The sequence below is a fragment of the Engraulis encrasicolus genome, chromosome 14, assembly GCF_034702125.1.
Source record: "Engraulis encrasicolus isolate BLACKSEA-1 chromosome 14, IST_EnEncr_1.0, whole genome shotgun sequence".
Lineage (NCBI taxonomy): Eukaryota > Metazoa > Chordata > Actinopteri > Clupeiformes > Engraulidae > Engraulis > Engraulis encrasicolus.
The window spans coordinates 44855330-44875690 of record NC_085870.1 but is presented as its reverse complement, the minus strand read 5'-3'; positions in this window follow the sequence as shown (position 1 = coordinate 44875690).

Sequence of the window (20361 nt, the reverse complement as noted above, 5' to 3'; positions counted from 1 at the left end):
CCATCACATTTACTGCAGACCTCAAACTGGGTTCCCCGAAGTCCTGTGCTATTTCGAAAGATGAATAAGCCTGAAGACAAGAATGAGTATAGATAAGGTTGCCATAACTTCCCATCGCAAATGCATTGCCACATCGATAACTTTTTCATGTGTAAGTGATATTAAAAAAAACACTAATTGCCCTATGTTGTACAACCCACAAAACAAGTGCAGCTTACCTTGTTTACAGGGCAATTCTGTACGGCACTTCTGTACACACACAGTCATAATGACTGTCAACAGCACTGCAACCTAATAAAAACGGCAGAGGTGGAAAAAGAGGTTCGGTTATAAAGTCCAGTCAGATTCATGTAGTGACTTTTACTTGCACTTTCTTCAGTAATTCTGTTTGCATTCACCTGCCAGGTAAAGCTCATGTTGACCTCCACAAACCGCCCCGTGAGAGACTTCCTATGAGAATTTCTTTCGCACACGAACTGCAATACATCCACTGAGCCTATTCTCCTTTATATTCATATTGCACGGGAGGGGCCTTTGCAACACCTTTCCACCTTTCATGGTGGGAGGGGCCTGCGCCACCTTTCTCAGATCACGTTCCTCTGTTTGGACAAACAAGACTGTAACCTTGGAAAAGGGAATCCTTCCGCAAAACTTCCTGTGAACAATTTACTTCAACTTCTCTGAGATTAACCATGTTTTCATCTTAATTCAACTTAGCCTGACACCGTATAGTATATGCCTGAGGATCTCATTTGTGTTTAGCAGTCCACTAAAACACTTGCTGAGTGATAGTTGAAGAAAAATAAACTGAAAAAATGGCGACTCCTGGCGGACATAAATGATATGAGATGCCTGCACCTCTCTTGGTTCTATAGACATACTACGTAGGCTACATGGGTGTGTCTCATTACCCCTACTCCGGGGTTTCCTCCAGCCTGGCCTCTCTCGACGTCATCCATGATATCTCAACATGATTGGTTTTCCATAGAGATACTATGTTAATGCGTGTCTCATTATCCCTCCTCCGGGGTTTTCCTCCAGCCTGGCCTCTACTGACGTCATCGATAAAATCTCAACATGATTGGTTTTCATTTAATATCGCTCAAAAGCACAATTCGGGAGTTAATCTTTCATTTGCAATCAGTATACAGAATAGTGAACGGAGGAAAAGCCTAAAAATAGCCAGTCTGAGGTGCTTGACAGACGAAACATTATTATCGTTTTCTGCAGGAGGAGAAGGAGGAGGGGCAATACCAAGACACAAGGCTGGAACTACATGTTACTAAATGAGTCACCTGAATCAAATCACACCTGCAGAGAATATTTTTAGCTACAGCTCTGGAGAAAAAAAATGATGGTTTAACTGTTTGTGTGTAAAACAAATCATTGTTTGCCTATTCTCACAAACACTAAATTAAATATTGTGATTAATATTAACATATTATTAATTATATGTACAATTAATGGCCTATATTGTCAGTATATTCATTTAGAAAATCGGATTGAGAAATGCTTTCCTTTACTAAAACGTTTTCTTTAAATAATGCTGCTGAATCAATCTATGTTCTTCTGCAGGGAGTGTTTTTAGCGTATGAGGGGAGCTTGGAAACCGGTGTTTGATGGAATAACTGTGCTTTTTATCATTTTATCACATCATTCATGTGTCTGAACCTCTGCAACATAGCATGTCCTGGAATCAGCATTAAATTCCAGCAATTGCAGTGCATAGGCAACAAGAGACCTTTGGGTAACACTTTACTTTACGGATCGCTAATAAGGTAGTAATTTTGTGTTAATTTCATAGTTATTTCATCGTTATTTCAGGGTAATAACTGTTTTTTTAGTAACAACAGCAAAATAACCATACAGTTTCCAGTGCACTGACTGTGTGTGTGTGTGTGTGTGTGTGTGTGTGTGTGTGTGTGTGTGTGTGTGTGTGTGTGTGTGTGTGTGTGTGTGTGTGTGTGTGTGTGTGTGTGTGTGTGTGTGTGTGTGTGTGTGTGTGTGTGTGTGTGTGTGAACAAAGTGTCACCGTGCTGCGAGTCATCAGGGTGTCACCACAATGCACTGGAAACTGTATGGTTATTTTGCTGTTGTTACTAAAAACAAACAGTTATTACCCTGAAATAACTATGAAATTAACATGAAATTACCACCTTATTAGCGATCCGTAAAGTAAAGTGTTATCGACCTTTGTCACTCTGTGCCTTGTCATAGCTTATTTCAGGGGTGGGGAACCTTTTTCATTCGAGGGGCCACTTCAAATTCCTACAAGGGTCATAAAAGTCCTCCGAGATCCGTACTATGAACACAAATCAGGATTTCCCCCTGCATGTTAGGCCTATATTGAAGGCAGCCACCTTTAAACCTGACCCCACCTTCTCTAGGTCCCCTGAATATAACTTAATTGCATTGTAAATGTAATTTCTAAGACTCCTTTACAAAATATGTCATATTTCATGTGAAGTTGCATAACATAGGTTCCCCATCCCTGGCTTATTTGCAAAAAATCAGCGTGTGGGTGCTGTTGGCTACCATTTCCCTCAGGAGTGTCATCATTCCCCCCACGAGTGAAGTAATTACAGTCGGCTTTCAGGAATGATGGTAGCATCCGAAATATAGAGAATAATTGCAAAGTTCAATCATAATAAATGCTGTCTATGTTTCTTCTTTTAGAAAGCTTTGAACAAGTTCAAGTGGTGAACCATTTACAGGGGCGTGGAGATGGCCATGACGGTGCGTGTAACAAAAGAGGGGCGCACCTTGCATCAAGTGTCTTTCCTTGCACACACACATTTTCTTTTCTTCTCATTTGAAGTTTTCATTTAGGCCAGCACCCTCAAAGTAGTTAATGAACACTGAGTGAAGCCTGTTCCTTGCTACAAGTGAACAAGTTTATACGGTAGATTTAATGACAAATTGTTAAAACCTCTCATAATAGCAAACCTGCATCCTTATCCACCTACTTTTTTTCACTTTCCACTTAAATTCCGTTAAATTGATCACAGCTCTTTGAAATCTGATGACTAATTGTACATTCATTTTTGAATTTCAGCATAAAACGTAGAGGGCAAAAGCACCATTTAGTGATCTCCAAAAAAGGTATGGTTGCATAATAACATTATCCACACAGTATGTATTTGGAGATTGGAGAAGTGTTCTAAAAATGTGCAGTTAATTTAGGGCTGATTCGTCAATGTATTCTTGTTTTGGTGTGTGCAGAACTGACAAATCAAATACTGTTGTAAATACTGTTCTGGTGGTTGCCTACAGAGGGCACAATTTAGCCTTGTGTTTAAAAGTGCATTGTGTACTATGGATTGGAATAGGTATTGCAACTATGCTACTCATTGAAACTGTGCTGTCTACTACCAAATTTGTTCTTTTAATGAATACTTACTAAGTAATAAACTGATATTTTCTAGTATGACTGAAGTACAGTACGTTTTGCAGGTGAAATTTCTGGACATTCAAAATGGTGGGCATGGAGAACATCTACATGTATGAAAAGCACAATTTTCCCAGTCATTATGAATGAATGAATGAATGAATGAATGAATGAATGAATGAATGAATGAATGAATGAATGAATGAATTAGAATTTGATGACAGTGGTAAGTATTTGTGAAAAATGTAACATTTGTGAATGGGCAGCATTAATTCTGGAAATAAACTACTACAAATATTACACTGTGCTTAATTAATTGCAATAATTGCATTTGTTGTTCACATTTATTTCCATCAATATCATCATCAATATCATCATCTTTCTTTACCCAGTCTTGCCAAAAGTTATTAGTCAAGGGTGTCATGGGCAAATGTGGTGATATAGAAACTGGCTGAGTGTCAACAGTGGGGGAAAGATAGCTAGTAACCTTCTCTGGCTTTGTCCTTTTAATTTTCTGGCTTTTTAAAAGTCTCAACAAACCAACATGATCTCCAAAAATTCCGTGTTCCTGGACACGGATGTTAAGGACACAAAATCCGTGTCCAGGAGCACGGATTTTGCCAAAATTCCGTGCTCCTGGACACGGAATTGTTTTCCGTGCTCCTGGACACAGAATTGTTTGAAGTGCTTTCTATAGGCTATTTCCACTGTCTTGTGTTTTCTCAGGATTTTTCTAATTTCAAATATTTTGTCTCAAAAAAAAACATTTCTTACTGACAGGTTAGGGTTAGTGATTGTTTTGGTCTGGGCACAGTTTTCTTTCATTCATTATATGAGTTTGATAGCCTAGCAACCAACTGGAAAAGGTATTTCTCAAAAATATGTCTTTAATGACAGGTTAAGGTTAGGGAATGTTTTGGTCAGGGCACAACTTTAATTGCTATAGCATTATTTTGTTAGCATTTGGTATGTATTTTCTAATGATAGAGTTAACACAGTGCAGTGGTAATAGCCTATAGAAAGCACTTCTGTGTGCCCATCACGGAAAACAATTCCGCGTCCAGGAGCACGGAAAACAATTCCGTGTCCAGGAGCACGGAATTTTGGCAAAATCCGGGCTCCTGGACACGGATTTCGTGTCCTTAACATCTGTGTCCAGGAGCACGGAATTTTTGGAGATCAGGCTGAACAAACACCAATGACAAGTCAAAAAGCCAAATCCAAATCTCAAATGAACCATTCGTTAAAGCCACGACGTCACTGTTGAATAGAACGTCGCCATGATAGAGACTGAAACGGTCTCTGACAGAGACCGCCTTCAATGAGAGACCAATGGCTGGCGAACGTTATGAGAAGAAAATCGTAATAATTGGCACCAACCCTTATTGTATATTATTCCTGTGTGTCCTATTTAATTTGCTAGAAGTCTAAATATGTGGTAAAACTGATTTTTTCCCCCCTCCCACGATTCATTTATAGGCTATTTTAAAGTCTAGGCTCCAGTGTAGGCTATTTAGGGATTGCAGCAGGCTTAAATTGCTGATAAAACCCAAACGAAAGCAGAAAGACTAGGCTACACATAGGTAGGCCTATTGGGCTACATATCCTAAATAAACTTATAGCCCACAAGGTCCAGAATAACCGTTCAGCGAAGTAGGCCTTAGTCTACTAGAGGCGTCCCTTTAACGAGACAGCTGCGCATATCAGATAAGACGTGACCTAATCAATATTAATAATAATTCATAAAGACGTGATATTAATAATAATAATATTATTATGCTATTTGAAGGAGATTGCACTGAATGAGCAACATCGAATGAGCAAGACACTCAGCTCTCCTATGCGTCCGCAGTGCATGATCTATTTTTAGCAGCACGGTCCAAATTTCTTGGCTAAATATGCCGATAGAGACATGCATTAAATGCCCTGACTGAACTGCTTAGCCAGTGTTGTAGCCTAAATAAATAGGCCTTCTTGTGCCTTTGGTTTCTTGAGGATGTTTCACAAAAGACCGTGCAAAGTCCGACCATGAGCAAGTCCTCAGTCGGCTACCTGTGCACGGGCGCACTGGCTTTCACGGCAATGTGTCTCAGACGTTCACAAAAATTATCACAGAAAATTACCGGTATGCATATTTCATTTGTTAATTCAGTTGTTTTGAGCATAAAATATAAAGGCAAACACTGCGACGTGAGGTTAAACACACACACACAAAGTGGCACAATGGGGCAATCCTCTTTATGACAGCAAGCAACAACCCTCTGTTGTTACAACCAACATCACAACTTATTGCTGATATCTTTTTTTTTTAAATGGATAAAAATAATTAGGCTCCATGTCGGGAAGGGATGCCTATCCTATAGCATAGACCGCGGTCTCTTTGTGTATAGTTTCCATGGTAACACAGTCATGGCGGTCTCTAAAATGGCAGCGCAAAGCTACAGTGACGTCACGTGATTCTAACGAATTGGCAAGAACCTAAATGGCAGATAACAGGAAAAACATAATATAAACCAAAACCTGTTAAAACATTATGGTTAGTTTCAGCATGCAATAGAGGACTGGACAAAAACTAAACCTATCTATCCAATTTTTAGACAATCTAACAAATAAATAAAATAATGCAAGCAGTCTGACACTCCGGCTCATAGCTCTGCCTTGAAGCAAAGTCCTCTGTTAAAGCAGGTATACATCATCCTCTGCACTGCTGACACTGAAGGGGGACTCTACTGGCTATGTGACATGGATGTGGCAGAGGTAGGGGTGAGTCACAATAACTGATATACGTTAAACCACAGTACAAAGTGCTGACAATAATTACCAAAATATACCATACCGCACCGGATAACCGTACTGTAACGGAGGCCAAATAGCAGAATGTTACGTGGAACGGCAGTAAACCTCCCTCCTGAAGCCTCATACAGTATCGGTAGCGCTGGGCTATTGGACTGGTCCACACACTTATTTAACCCTCGGGAATGCGGGCAGACACTTAATTTGGCCTAGGGGTGGCGTATCCCTTTAAGCTCAGCAGTTTCGTGCTGTGACTCCCATACCCAAACCGGTGCATTGACTAGGAGGTGGCGAGTTTGAGACCCGAGGGAGATGGACTGCGCGGGAACACCTCAGTTACACATGTTGCCGTAACCCGGATGGGTTTAGGGGGGTGAGTGTAACAGAGGCATACCTGTCAACTTTGAGCTACCAAAATTCGGGAAAATTCCCATGTTTTAAGCCAAAATTCAGGAAATTTTCTATAGGCCAAATCCTGACAGTCAACGGGACGACAGAGACGGATCGTACGGTGGGTTCCACTCTGCTTTTCACCACAGTAGGCTATGCATGCGAAGACAGTCCTGTGTAAAATCCCCCAGCACACGTTTTAAGTAAGCATATGGAGCAGGGATGGGCAACTTTCATGATAAGGAGGGCCAGATTTTTTCATCGCCACTTTCGGAGGGCCACACAACCACGGACCTGACTGCCATTAGCAGAGTTCGAAGTGCAGTTGGTTGCTCACTGACTGCCGATATCGTTGGGATGGAATAGGAGTGTTTTCTATTGGTCAACAGTGTAATTACAACAGATGAATTCAGTAGTGGTTTAAAATAATTTTGTCATTATCATTTTTGAAGTTATGTTTTATCTAAGGGCCACACTGAGTGAAGAGGAGGGCCATATGTGGCCCCCGGGCCTCCAGTTGCCCAACCCTGATATAGAGCATGAAAAACGAGTTTCTATTTGTTTGTCGCTAACGTTGTCAAAACTTTGTGCTGGTGCAGGTTGTTGCGATTAGGTGAATCGCATGATTCGCTGTTCCGAGGCTGTTTACCATATGAAACAGCCAACAGGGGGTGGAGAAATACTATTGGAACATAAGTTGCCTAATAATTATCCACACCTGATATAGGGTGTTGGGTTCCTTTGATCACACCTTCTCTTATTGTACAAATTTACATAACCTCTCTCCCGAAGCCTCATACAGTATCGGTAGCGCTGAGCTATCGGACTGGTCCTTTAGCTCAGCGGTATCGTGCTGTGCCTCCCATACCCGAACCCATGCGTTGACTAGGAGGTGGCGAGTTCGATACCAAAGGGGGACGAACTGTGCGGGAACACCTCAGTTACACGTACAACGTGAAACCGTGAGCCTTACCGACCTCTCATCCAAGTCTGCTGATGTTGCCACAGAGGAATGCTTTGTCACCTAACACCTAATGTGAAATCTGGAATCATAGTGAATTGCTGAACCAATTCATTTCTACAATGAAAAGAACAAACTGTGACCATTTCATCCTCATAATTTCAGACTGAAAAGCAAAAGAATTATGTACAAATTTACATGACCTGGAATGCTAAAATCCATTAGTATTTCATGTTCATACAGGTTGTTGTATGATGCATAAAATGGACGATAGGTCAAAAAACCTGCTTGCCTAATAATTCTGCACACTGTGTAACTTAATAATAATTTAATTCAGATGCCTTTGTGACCTTTTTCAAAACCACTTAAACCAAGCAATTTAAGATAGGCCTATGAAACACAGTCACAAATAGAAGCTTCAATTTCGACTTGTCTTGTCACAATTTTCTTTAGTGTTTCTCGAGATCCTGGCCCGCTAATTGTGGCATGTGTTTTTATTTACATATTGTTTGGGACGTCTTAACATACTCCAAACATCAGCCCAAAAGTTAGTGCAGTGCTGTGTTGGAAGAAGGTGTCTGCTGATGTTGCATAACTTGTGGAAAGATATCTGGAATGACGCCGGAGGGATCAATTGTCTGATGAGAGCATGCAGCAGCATGTGGGTAATTTAAATGCTGGCAAACACATTTTTTTAAGCCCAACTGGGAAAGTCCAACTCCCATTGTCATTGTGACCCAGCACTCCACAGCACACAAGTGTTCACAGCACACTGCACACAACAAAATTGCATTTATGCTTCACCCATGCAAGGGGGCAGCCTCCAATGGCGCCCCGAGGGAGTAGTGCAGCGGTACAGTACCATGCTCAGGGTACCTCAGTCTTGGAAGAGGATGGGGGAGAGCACTGGTTATTCACTCCCCCCACCAACCTGGTGGGTCGGGAGTGGAACCGGCAGCCTTTGGGCTACAAGTCTGACGCCCTATCCACTTACCCATGACTGCCCATGAATGCCAGTGATGTACACTGCAGGATGAGATGATACGCAACTAGTTCATAGAGCATACCAACAGTACAAAAGTGTGCAAGGCTTTGCTGCTGGAACCGGATGATCTATAGTATAGTGTTTCTCAACGGAGGCTCTACTACAGTCCCCCAGGGTTAGGTAGCCTCTTACTGCAGATGGGGTCACCGGTGGGCCTATTCACTATTTGCTGAAAATACTCAACTACATCATAACAACATTGCTATGGCCGTACAGAGAGTATCCGATTAAGACATAGGTATTACAATTTTGGTGACAGCAAGGTTACAACATAGGGTCTGCGCTAGGAGTTAAGGAGGCCTTAAAGGGCATTGAGAAGGAGGCAGCGTTTTTTGTGTTTGCAAAACTAAGGGTGGGTGTTGACAGGCTTATGTTGAGGTCAAGGGGGCATTGACAGGCGTATGATGTGGTACGGAGGGTGTTTGTTCAAAAAAGGGTGGGAACCACTGATCTACAGTAACACTGGCCCGAGCTATGACTGTAGACTGCAGGCGCTCCTGCCCCCTCTGCCATGTCACCCCATCACTGCAGCCAAGCCAGGGTAAGATGTCCGAAGCAGCACAGTTCCATCAAAGATTTTCAATATGGTAGACCAAAATAAGTCGTAGGATGCTTCACAAATGCGACAACATGGAATCAAGTCGGGTCTTCTAAATGGCTGTGACTTTCCATTGAACTCCCTTCATTATCCTGTTATCCTTGTGGTATCGTACGTGTAGTCTCCTAAAGCGGCATGGCTGCCACAGGATTGTTTAAGTCTTACGGTCATATGGATCCTGGGAAAAAAATGCTTATGAATGGTCTCTACCCTATCAATCGTCTTTACCCTATTCTAACTCAATTACTTCATCAAACTCACTGCCCAGCCATGCCCAGTCTCCAAAGTCTCGGGCCTGAAATAACTTTGAGTCCTCCTCTCAGCAGTTAGGAGTCTCATAGTGTTTTCACACCAGGTCCCCTTTAAGTGAACCAAACACAGTCCTCTCTAAGAGGACCAAAAAGCAAACCGACAGCAAAAGGACTCAGTTCTGTTTTTGTTCATATTGTGAGTGTAATACAAAAAGAACTGGCTGATCTGTCTGGTCCTGGTAGGCTTTTATGGTGTGTCACTCTTCTTTTTTTATTACACCCGGTCCTCTAGAGCCCTCCTTAAGTGATCACACCTAGTCACAAGTGTAACTTGTCAGAACTCATAAGCGAACCAAACTGAGACCACGTCAACCAAGGTCTCAGTGCGGTTCGCTTCCGAGGGGTCTGGGTACGCTTTGGAGCGATCACATATGAGGAAAAAAATGCTGAGTAACTACTCCGAGTTCGCTTAGGCGGCTGAAAGGGACCAAGTGTGAAAACGCTGTCAGAATTGCTCTGTCCGTGGCCGGTGGCTGCAGCAGTAGCAAAATACAATGCCTTTGCCCAGGGGCTGTTCTAGACCAAAATTACCAGGGGGGGCGAGGTGGGGCCATTATTTTTTCACGGGGGCATATAAATTGGCAAAAGAGATATATTTGTAATGTTATGAATATATACTGTATATATATACAAAAAATATATATCATGTTGCGGTCATTGGCTGTGCAGCACAGTGGCCTAAACAGGGGCCGGTAGGAAATCTACAGAGGCTCTGGCCCACCCTGGTCCCTGTCTAGAACTGCCAATCACTTTGCCTCTGTTGGCAGCTCTGCCCCAGTTGAATCGAGCCAAACCACAGCCTCACATGCATGCCTATCATTCACACTGTCAACTGTCAACCTTTTAGCATGCCAATTTTTATTTAAAAGTATGCAAATTTGCTTTTATTAGTATCATTAATACATGAAAAAGGACTCTCCTGAACACTAAGATGGGTGGTGGGCTTGCAAGGTCTAGACTATCTGTTGTTCCAACAGTAACATTGCAAAACTAACTTACAGGTACCATTTAAAAGTCTTACTTTACCCAATTTGATGCATTTTACTTGTGGCCCTGTGATGCTCTTGAAATTCACAGTAAGAGAGTGAAATCTTGTACTATTATATATAAGAGTGGAATGTTATATTAGGCAATCTAATTTAATATTGTATCATATTAGCATACTGTACATGCATTAAGACATGTTTTCTTAGTGGAGATTGGGGTGGATTGAAATTATCATATGAATCGTAAAAAAAGAGCTCTAATAGGTTATGAGTGGGAATAAATAGCACTGTGAAACAAACTTGCCCTAACATGTTCTATCATGCAGGCTTTGCAAAGACACATAGGCCTTCAGGATATATGAAACTGTGACTCAGTATTTTCAGTGGTTATACTCCATGTTCCTTATGCACATACCTGTTTTTAAATGTCAAATCTTCAGTTGTTGTTCATTATTTCATCACTTATTTATTACTGGTTCATCACTATTATGGGTCCTGTCTTGCACTTTAATGTATCTCTGTAAATGTCAGCATATCTATATGTCTATCTTCCATGGGATAGAGAAAGAAATGTAATTTCAATGTGCTTGTATGACCTGCGCATATGAAGAAATTGACAATAAAAGGTGACCGGACTTGACCTTTCCCTGAAATAAATAGTGTAGTGTTCAGAAAATAAATACTGACACGAGGTAAGCTTACTTTACAAGCAAAACAGGCCGAAGCAAAAAATCATCAGCTGACTGAAAAAATGAATGCCAACCAAAGGGATGGTGGGTGGTAAAAAGCATCTTGAAATATTGAACCTACTAAACTCAGGCCGTTAACAACTACCAAATGCAATGTACAGTATAGGCCAAAAGTTTGGACAAACCTTTGAATACATTCTCTGTATTTTCATGGCTATTTACATTTTTATTTGCACATTTTCACGGAGGGCATGAAAACTGTGCATGAACACATAATTTCAGATAATTACAGAATAAAAATAAAAATTACAGCAGTTGTCCAATATTAATGTCAGCTGTCCATCCACCACGGCACAAATGATGGCTCCACACGTTTCAACAAGCAATTTTTTTCTCTTTTTTCAAGTAAAACCCCCAAGTAAGTCAAGTCAATTTTAACCGAATGCAAACGTCCTCCAATAACTCACTAGAATTGTAGAACTATAATTTTGAGACGTTTTAAACCTAGTTTTAAGCACTTGCCAATTCAAGCATTTTCTTGACCTGATATTGAGTCACTTGGTCTATAGTCAGTTACTTGGAGAGGTCAAACCTGTGTTGGAGGCAGGGCTTGACGCTGGCACCTGCCATCCGGCCAAATGCTGGTAAAACTTGGCTGTGAATAGTAACAACCTCAGTGTCACAAGAGAATTGGCTCATCTATTTTGCCCCTTGTGTATCAATTGTTTATATTTAAGTTAAAGGAAAAGTTCAGTTACTTTGTTTCTATTTGTTTGATTTATTTCCATGTACAGTAGAAAGCTATGCACTCATATTGCTTTAGCAACTTATCTTCTGAAGTTAGATGTACAGTATCATGATAAAGAAAAAAATAATGTCAAATGTGTGGCTAATAGAATAGCTGAATGGCTATTGACTCTGGTAAAACACTAGCCACAGTGGCTGGTGAGTGAAAAAAAAATAATGTCAGGCCCTGGTTGGAGGGAATCTGTGTCAGGGTTCTTCACGTCTACTTTTACACCACTGTTCCATAGATAACCAGCTGTTAGACCAAGTGACTCATTATCAGATCAAGAAAGTCTTGCTTCCATTGCTTGTATCACTTAAGATGACCCGGCAAACGACCCGAGCTGGAATTGAACCCGGGTCGCCAGCATAGTAACCCAGTACCCTACTGTTAGGCCACGGCAGGGCCATCACATCATTCTTTTGACTGACTGGGCGTTTTTACTTGAAAATAGACAAAACTAGAAGCACTCAGAGAGCGCAGACCCCCGCCAAGGACGCTGTTTGATAGAACATTTGTCTATGTTACACCCTAAAGGCCGGGTCATACTCTGTTTAGAGCCTCAACGGAGTGAGTCAACACAGTTAATTTTGATTTATAGCTCCATTCTAGCTGTGCTATCCGTTTCCGTCGCAACGGTAGGGACAGCGAGATGATTGTTCAAACTGCCTTCAATACAAGGAGTAAACTAGACATGTCTGTTTTTTTGTAGCTACACAGACTCGACGACAGTGAAACATTAAATATTTATGTCACGTGCATTTTTGATCGTGTGATGGTGCTTTTATAAAGAAAATGTGTCTTTTTATAAGCATTGTAGTAAAATAAAAGAACCTTTTTGTATTTTCTTAACTCTGGTCTCTGGTGTCACTCAGTCTAGCGAACCTTGCGTGTCCTACTGTGAAGTGTGTTCATGGTTATGGTGAAAGTCCCCTGGTGGCGTAGTCGTGCAATTGCTCATCAGGTCAAACTTAGCTAACGATATCTTACGGCAAAGGCTACAGTTGCACTGGCAGCCACAGTGGTAGTTTGGAACAAAGAAGTGGCTCATTTGTCAAGGATAGGTCGCACAAAGCGGAATGTTTCCTCGGAAACACTGTTCAACTGTCCAAATATAACTTCAGCGTCGTAACTTGCAAGCGAACGTGTTGTCTTTGGTTCATGTAAATAAATGAAACGACAAAGCACGGGGAACTTATTTAATAAAGAGGTCACACAGTCCGTAGCCCGACGAAGGTTAGAACAAGGAAGTAGCTTGTTCTCGAGGACAGAGCACGCTGGTCGAGAGGACCAATCACAGCGGCTCCTGCTTCTGTCACTGCGTCGGTTAACTGCGGGCAGTCACAATTTCAGGAGAGCACAGCCAGTCACTGCGGAGGGGGGGAAAATAACTGCGCGGCTGGCTGCATCATGACGCAGTGAAGCTGGTTTTGAGGCATAAATCACCCTTAAGTCTTTCTGCTTTATTTTTGTGGAGTCCCCGTAATTCAATTTCTGGTCACAAGGTCTAGATATATAGGCCTGCAATGGTGAGGAATCTTTTGAAAAGTCCTGGTTCCGGTTCGTGATCCGGACCACCACTACAATTTAATCACTTGTTCCTTGGGTCATTACTAACAACTCCACAAAGTTTCGTCCAAATCAGTTGATTAGTTTTTGAGTTATCCTGCTGACAGAATCTTTCAAAAAGTTCTGTTTCCGGTTCGTGATCCGGATCACCACCAAAATTTAATCACTTGTTCCTTGGGTCATTATCAACAACTCCACAAAGTTTCGCCCAAATCAGTAGATTCGTTTTTGAGTTATGCTGCTGACAAACAAACAGACAGACAAACCAGCGCGACCGAAAACATTACCTCCTTGGCGGAGGTAAAAAGTAAGCTTGTTGAAATGTGTGGTGTCATCAGTTGTGCCATGTGGATGTTGCTGACATTGACAGCTGACATCACTGTTGGACAACTGCTAGAATAGATTTTTTTTGTTAAACACATTATTCTACACGTGTTCATGCACAGCTTTGATGCCCTCCGGGAAAATGTACAATGTACTGTAAATAACCACAAAATAAAAAGAATGTGTTAAATGAGAAGGTGTATCCAAACTTTTGACCTAGTCTGTATGTAGGAGCCCGCACTAGCACTTTAAGGCTTTGCACTTTATGCATCGCTATGATGGCACCTTATGTCTGTATGTTTTTTTGTCGTCATGTGTTGTGTTGTGTGTTATGCGGCCGCTATGCAGAGGTGTCAAAAGTAAAAGTAAAAGTACTTTTGTGGTGTAATTACAACACTAGCACATGGCATTACATAGCTGTTACACCATTTACTCCATTGTAACTAATGGGATAGATAAATTGTGTTGTCATTGAAAAACACTGAAAACCTATCAAGGACCCACCACAAACTTGATCGAACCAGTGCACAATTAGTTGATCGTAAGACGAGTACACAGGTCTACTGGTTACTCAGATAAGTTACTTGTGTGGGAAGGAAACTGTGTTTCTTTTTTTAACTTTTACTTTTACTTGTTTTGACACTTCTGCCGCTATGTATGTCCTAGACAAATTTCACTCAGGAAAGAATCTTGAATCTTGAAATGTGACACACCTCTGCCACCGGCAAGTAGTACCAGCTTTGGTTATAACATGTCAACACTGTCACTTTCATATCAAAATATTATATTACAGTAGATTATAATGTATTTGTTTCTTTGAGAAGGGGTGTAAAGTACCTAAAAACAGAGGGAAAACAAAAATGACTAATGTAAACAAATGAAGCATATAATGTAAAACAGTGTTTTTTCTCACTGCAATCAGCTGATGCTGGCAACAAAAGTCTCCAAATGCTCCTCAGTGGAGAATATAATGTGACAGCAGCAGTATCCAAACCAATTAACAAATGTAATAAAAAGAGTAAACTTACAGGAGCACACACAAATGTGTACAAAACAAATGTACATGGGTGGTTGACGATTAAGGGCGTAACGCAAAAAAAAAAGGTTTTCCAATTCCTGAAAAAAAACGATGGGAAAAATTGGAAAAAAATAGAAAAAATTAAAGGTCATAGTGGTCCGTGGAATTTCGCCTAATTTTTGCCATTTTTGGTAAAATGTGGCCTGCGGCGTGACATCCTTGGTGTGACATTTCTGTAAGATACTATAAAATTATTAATATTCTGCACAAACATATCCCCCATGCTCTTTGTACTATTGTTCCTTTAACCCCCACCCCACACACACACTACTACCCACCCGCATCCCCAAGCCCACCCACACACGCCTATGCATTGTACAGGCAGATTAATGTGATTTCACTGCATGGTTTCACTGTATAACTTGTAATAATTGTGTGAATGCGACAAATAAATCTCCTGGTATCCTTATATCCTTGCATGATACATGAAAAACAAGTAAGGACTGAGTAACACATTGCATAAGCATCTCACACTGCATGCCATGAAGTCACACCACAGGAAATTCACTGCATTGTGGCCATTTTAATCCTTTTGTATGACTGACCTCTGAGATCACGCTAACTATATAATGATATTGTGTTTAATCTTAATATGTGTTTTCATTTATAACAAACTTTTTTCTCCTTCTATAAGAGCAGTCACACCACAGGACACCATAAAATGAACCTAAGCATTGCGTGACAGAAACATTGCAATATGTAGACATATTAAGAGGTGAAGAGTCACCTTAAACTTCCAGACCACTCTCCAATAGCGGAGGTACTGACTGGTTAGGAGCTAGTCTTTAAGACCCTTGTAGTTGGCCTTGCAGCTGCCCGTTCATCAACATTGACATACATGTCACCCCACAGGATGCAATTTGTTTTACGAAATGGAACTTGTAGTTAATATTACTGTCTTGATTTTTTTTCACATTCACATATCTTAATATCAAGTTAATATTTATGCAATCATGCCAAATGCTTCATATATTATTCAAAATGCTGTTGGTTAATTTATATATATATATATTATATTCCAGGTTTCATTAATGTTACAGTCACACCGCAGGATATTTGACATACCGTATAATCCTTTACATGAATCTTAACCAAAATGTTTCTTCTCATCTAAGACTAATATGAAACATAATGTACCACATCTTCTTTATTGACATTTGTTTTCAATAGGAAAAATAAGAGTTTTGTAGGTTTTTAACCAATGTTACGAAAAAACAAGGCGTCACGTCTCCCACCCATACCGGTATGTGTAACAGACCCCTTGATCATTACCTGGATTTTATGTTCATGAAATCAATCAAATGTAATTGATTTTCAACAAAATTGGCACTTTTATGAGTGGTAAGTCTTTTTGCCAAACTTTCAAGAATCCGTGATGTGAAAAGAAAATGAAAGGAATGAAAGGACATGATTAGCCAATACTAGTACTATTTTGGTTTATAATCAGGGCTTTGAACCGGTTCAAGGAACGAAAACGGAACGGAACGGAAACACCTATTTAAAAATAATGGTAACCGGTTAATACCGTTCCTCAAAAAAAAAAAAAAAGTAATTATTTTCCTGCGCTACGTTACCATGACGGCTGAGGTTCACGTCCTGTGTGACATCAGACATTCTCTGACTGAATGGAGAAACAGCTGTGGATTACAAAGTCTCCACTCCACATCTTAAATAAGAGAAACCACTGTCATACAAAAGGGAAGAGTTTCCATTGCATCATTGCAAGATATTGCAGAGAAGCATGTGTAAAGCGCACCGAGAATGTTCAACGTTAGGCATCCATGACCGCTTCAAATATGCACAAACTCACAATGCCCATCATAGCGCTCCCCGTGACCCAAGTCAGCATGGAGCATGCATTTTCATTATTGAGGTTTATTCTCCGATTAGGTCGTCCCTGAATGACAAAATTCTGGAGGATATTCTTTTCATCCGCTTGAATAAACAGTTTGGAAGTAGGCTGACTCATTTGCACTTCCGTCTTTCTTGGTTAATTTACGTCAGTTAGGCCTATGGGGAGTAATCAGCTGACGGGAACGAAATTAACCGTTCCGGGAACAATATTTTTTTGTTCTAACCGGTTTGGGAACGTCAATTTATTGGTGGAACTCATAACCTGAAACGTTATAATTCCGTTTCTGTTCGGAACGGAACGTTTGGAAAAAAATAATGGTTCAAAGCCCTGTTTATAATACAAACTAAGGATGGCGAAAATTGAAAAACACTCTTAACCGGCTACTGAGACTCATTAACCGGTGGTTAACCGGTAATCTTAAATTATACAACGTTCGCGTGCCTGATATGCACAGCACTGTTTTATTTTTCACACAAGTCTTTTTTTTTTGGCTGCGCAGACAGGACCTGCCATGTCCAGCCACTGTTGCCAGATGGAAAATGCTGAATTATCGTACGAAAACCTCAAAATTATCGTTTTTTGGGGCTTTTTGGGAGGAAATTATTTTTATAATTATTATTATTATAACAACCGGTTAAACGGTGGCAGAAAATCTTAACCGTATATCGTTGATCTGGTCGACTATCGGTTAACCGATTACCGGTTAGCATCCCTAATACAAACAATCACCATTTTTCCAATCTCTCATTTAAAGGGGCTCCAGTAGGATTAAAAGTTTAATTAATCACGGTCCCAAGTCAGACGATGCTTATTTGAGTCATTAGTAAGTGGACGATGGCTGTCGCGACCACTTCCACGGTCCGCTTTCAGAAAACCCCACATGCAACTTTTGACAGCGCGGTCTGAACGAGTGTCGTGGGAAACACTTTTCATTTGAAAAATCGCTTTACATACTGTATTCAGACTTGTATCAACTGCTGGCATTCCGTGATGAAAAACAGTCTCACAGCGAGTTTGTTTAAACAGCATTTTTTCATTACTTTCATTTTTTCATTAGCCTACTACTGTGTGCAACGGGCACCGCACAAACGACGTCATCCTACATTGTGCCCCTTTACGTACATTTAGCAGACACCTTTATCCAAGATACTGGCAAAAGAGGACATGCACAGCAGCTTGGAGAGGTCATGAATTTAAGATCAAAAGTAGGCCTAGTTGTCAAGATTGCGCGTAGAATACAGTGACTTGTTAACGACTTGGGAAAAAAATGAGACTTAGACTTGGACTTGACTTGGCTTGCGTATGACTTGTGACTTGTGACTTGACTCAGGCTTGATTGGAAAGACTTGAAACTTACTTGTGACTTGCAAATAAGTGACTTGGTCCGATCAGTGGAGTCCAACATCACAAATGTCAGTGGCTTAAGCCCACTGACCAAGTTCTTCAAGAGGTTCTGACTAAGCAGTCAACCACAGCAATCGAATCCATCTTGTGGGCATCCACCACCATCCACAGAGCACTCACTGTAACAACAGAGAACACACAGTGTAGAGCAGGGGTCCCCAACCTTTTCTAGGTCTGAGGGCTAAGGGCTACCCGCGGGCTACTGAGGGCTACCAAGGGCTACCCGCGGGCTACTGAGGGCTACCCGAGGGCTACTTTTCTTCAAAATCCTCTACTGACCTCTTGGCATCATTCTAAATCACTATTATTAAATGATAATTTGCTTATAGGTTATAAATAATAAATATGTATTATTAATATTTATTTAAATTACGAAAAGCATTAACTGTGACTAAAATCTGGTCGTCACTGTTTAATAATATCCTTGGTGGGCACCTCAGAAGCTCCTGGAGGGCTACCTGGTGCCCGTGGGCACCACGTTGGTGACACCTGGTGTAGAGTCAGCAGTCAGTATAGAGAGAAATCAGTTCATCACAAAGACTGTGAGCAAGGTGTTGTTCCACTGCCAACATTGTATGCTTCAATGTCCAGAAAGGACGGACAAAAATATTTGGGACCTTGAAGAAGTACATAGACCAGCAAAGTCTGACAATTTCAAGATGGATAGACTAATATTTTTGTGGATTTTTGTTCTAGGCCTGTGCCAGTCCAGCACCCAGACTTTGGACCAGGAGGTGTGCCTTTTTCGTTTTACAAAACACTACAATGCAACTGAAAAGGCATCACTTTTATACATAGCTAACTTAGAATATTATAATAACAAACAACTGAATATGGGTTCTACATTGACATATTTTATCTGCATTTCATATCTGGCTGTGGGTTCTGGCTCTGGCAATAGGCCTATAGATTTTCCTCCTCCTGTCGATTTCGGTCTAATATTTGGGCAGCAGCCAGTGCAAGCTCATAATGTGTGTGGTTATTTAATGTCCTCACTGTCCATACCTTAACAATGGCCACACAGCTGCATGATGGAGTGGCAAGTTACGTTTACATTAGCCTATCACACACACACACACACACACACTACAGAGGGGTAGGCTACTATTCCCCACAACCGGAGAACTTAGGACCCTTTTGTCAAAAAAAGGATTCTATGTTCCCCGCTGCTTCCAAGTAGACTGCTGCCGCATGGCAAAGCGCAGGTTGTTGGTGCACCTTTGACATGTTGGTTAGGGATAGTTTTGGTCAGGGCACAAATTTACAACTCAGAAACATTGCATCACTGACAGGTTAGGTTAAGGGATGGTTTTGGGAACGATTAGATACAGTGCGGGCAACATACAACACTTTTTTAGAAAAGGGGCCCCAAGTTCCCCGGTCCCACACAAAGACCGGGGAACATACATGTAGGACCCGGGGAATATAGGGGCCTATTAGGCTACGCACCTACTGAAGACTAGGCCTGCCCCATTGCATGGTGTTGCGTTAATCAATACCTTGTTGCATTGAGACCTTGACATGGATTTTGTTTGGTACCCATCATGGTCAGAGATGGTAGGCTAGGCCTATTCTGGTTGTCTGGATCGGCACAGATGCACCAAAATGTCAGCACCATAGGCCTAATGTCACCATTAAGACAGGCCTTTCAACTATTTAACATACGTGCGCCAGCCTGTGTATGTAGCCTACACCACAATAACATATATTTTACCTGTTTGACTGTTATAAAAAATAAAATAAAAAACACACACCCACACGTGTTGGCATTTTTTGACTGTTGCATGGGTGGTGTTATTGCTCTTCTCTGTGAGGAATGGATTTAAAAAAAAAAAAAACAGATTTGAGGCGATCAAGATTGATGCAATTATTCATTATTTTGGTTACAAACCTAACAGACATAGTGGTGTCTGTTATAACTACAGACATAGTGGTCCGAAACACATTTAGAAGAATTAATAACTGCATCAATCCTGCAAATCAAGCAAAAAAAAAAAAAAAACGTTTGAAAATACTGCATATTTCCGGAGTTAACCTGCCCTATTAAAGTAGAGAAGACAACGATAAAACGTTTATAAGCAGTATCATTATTAAAAGATAAAGCACTAGTAAACTTCATGACTTGTTATGATGTCCTAACCAAAATGGAGTACACGGTGTCGAATTTCTACGTTCACCAACAT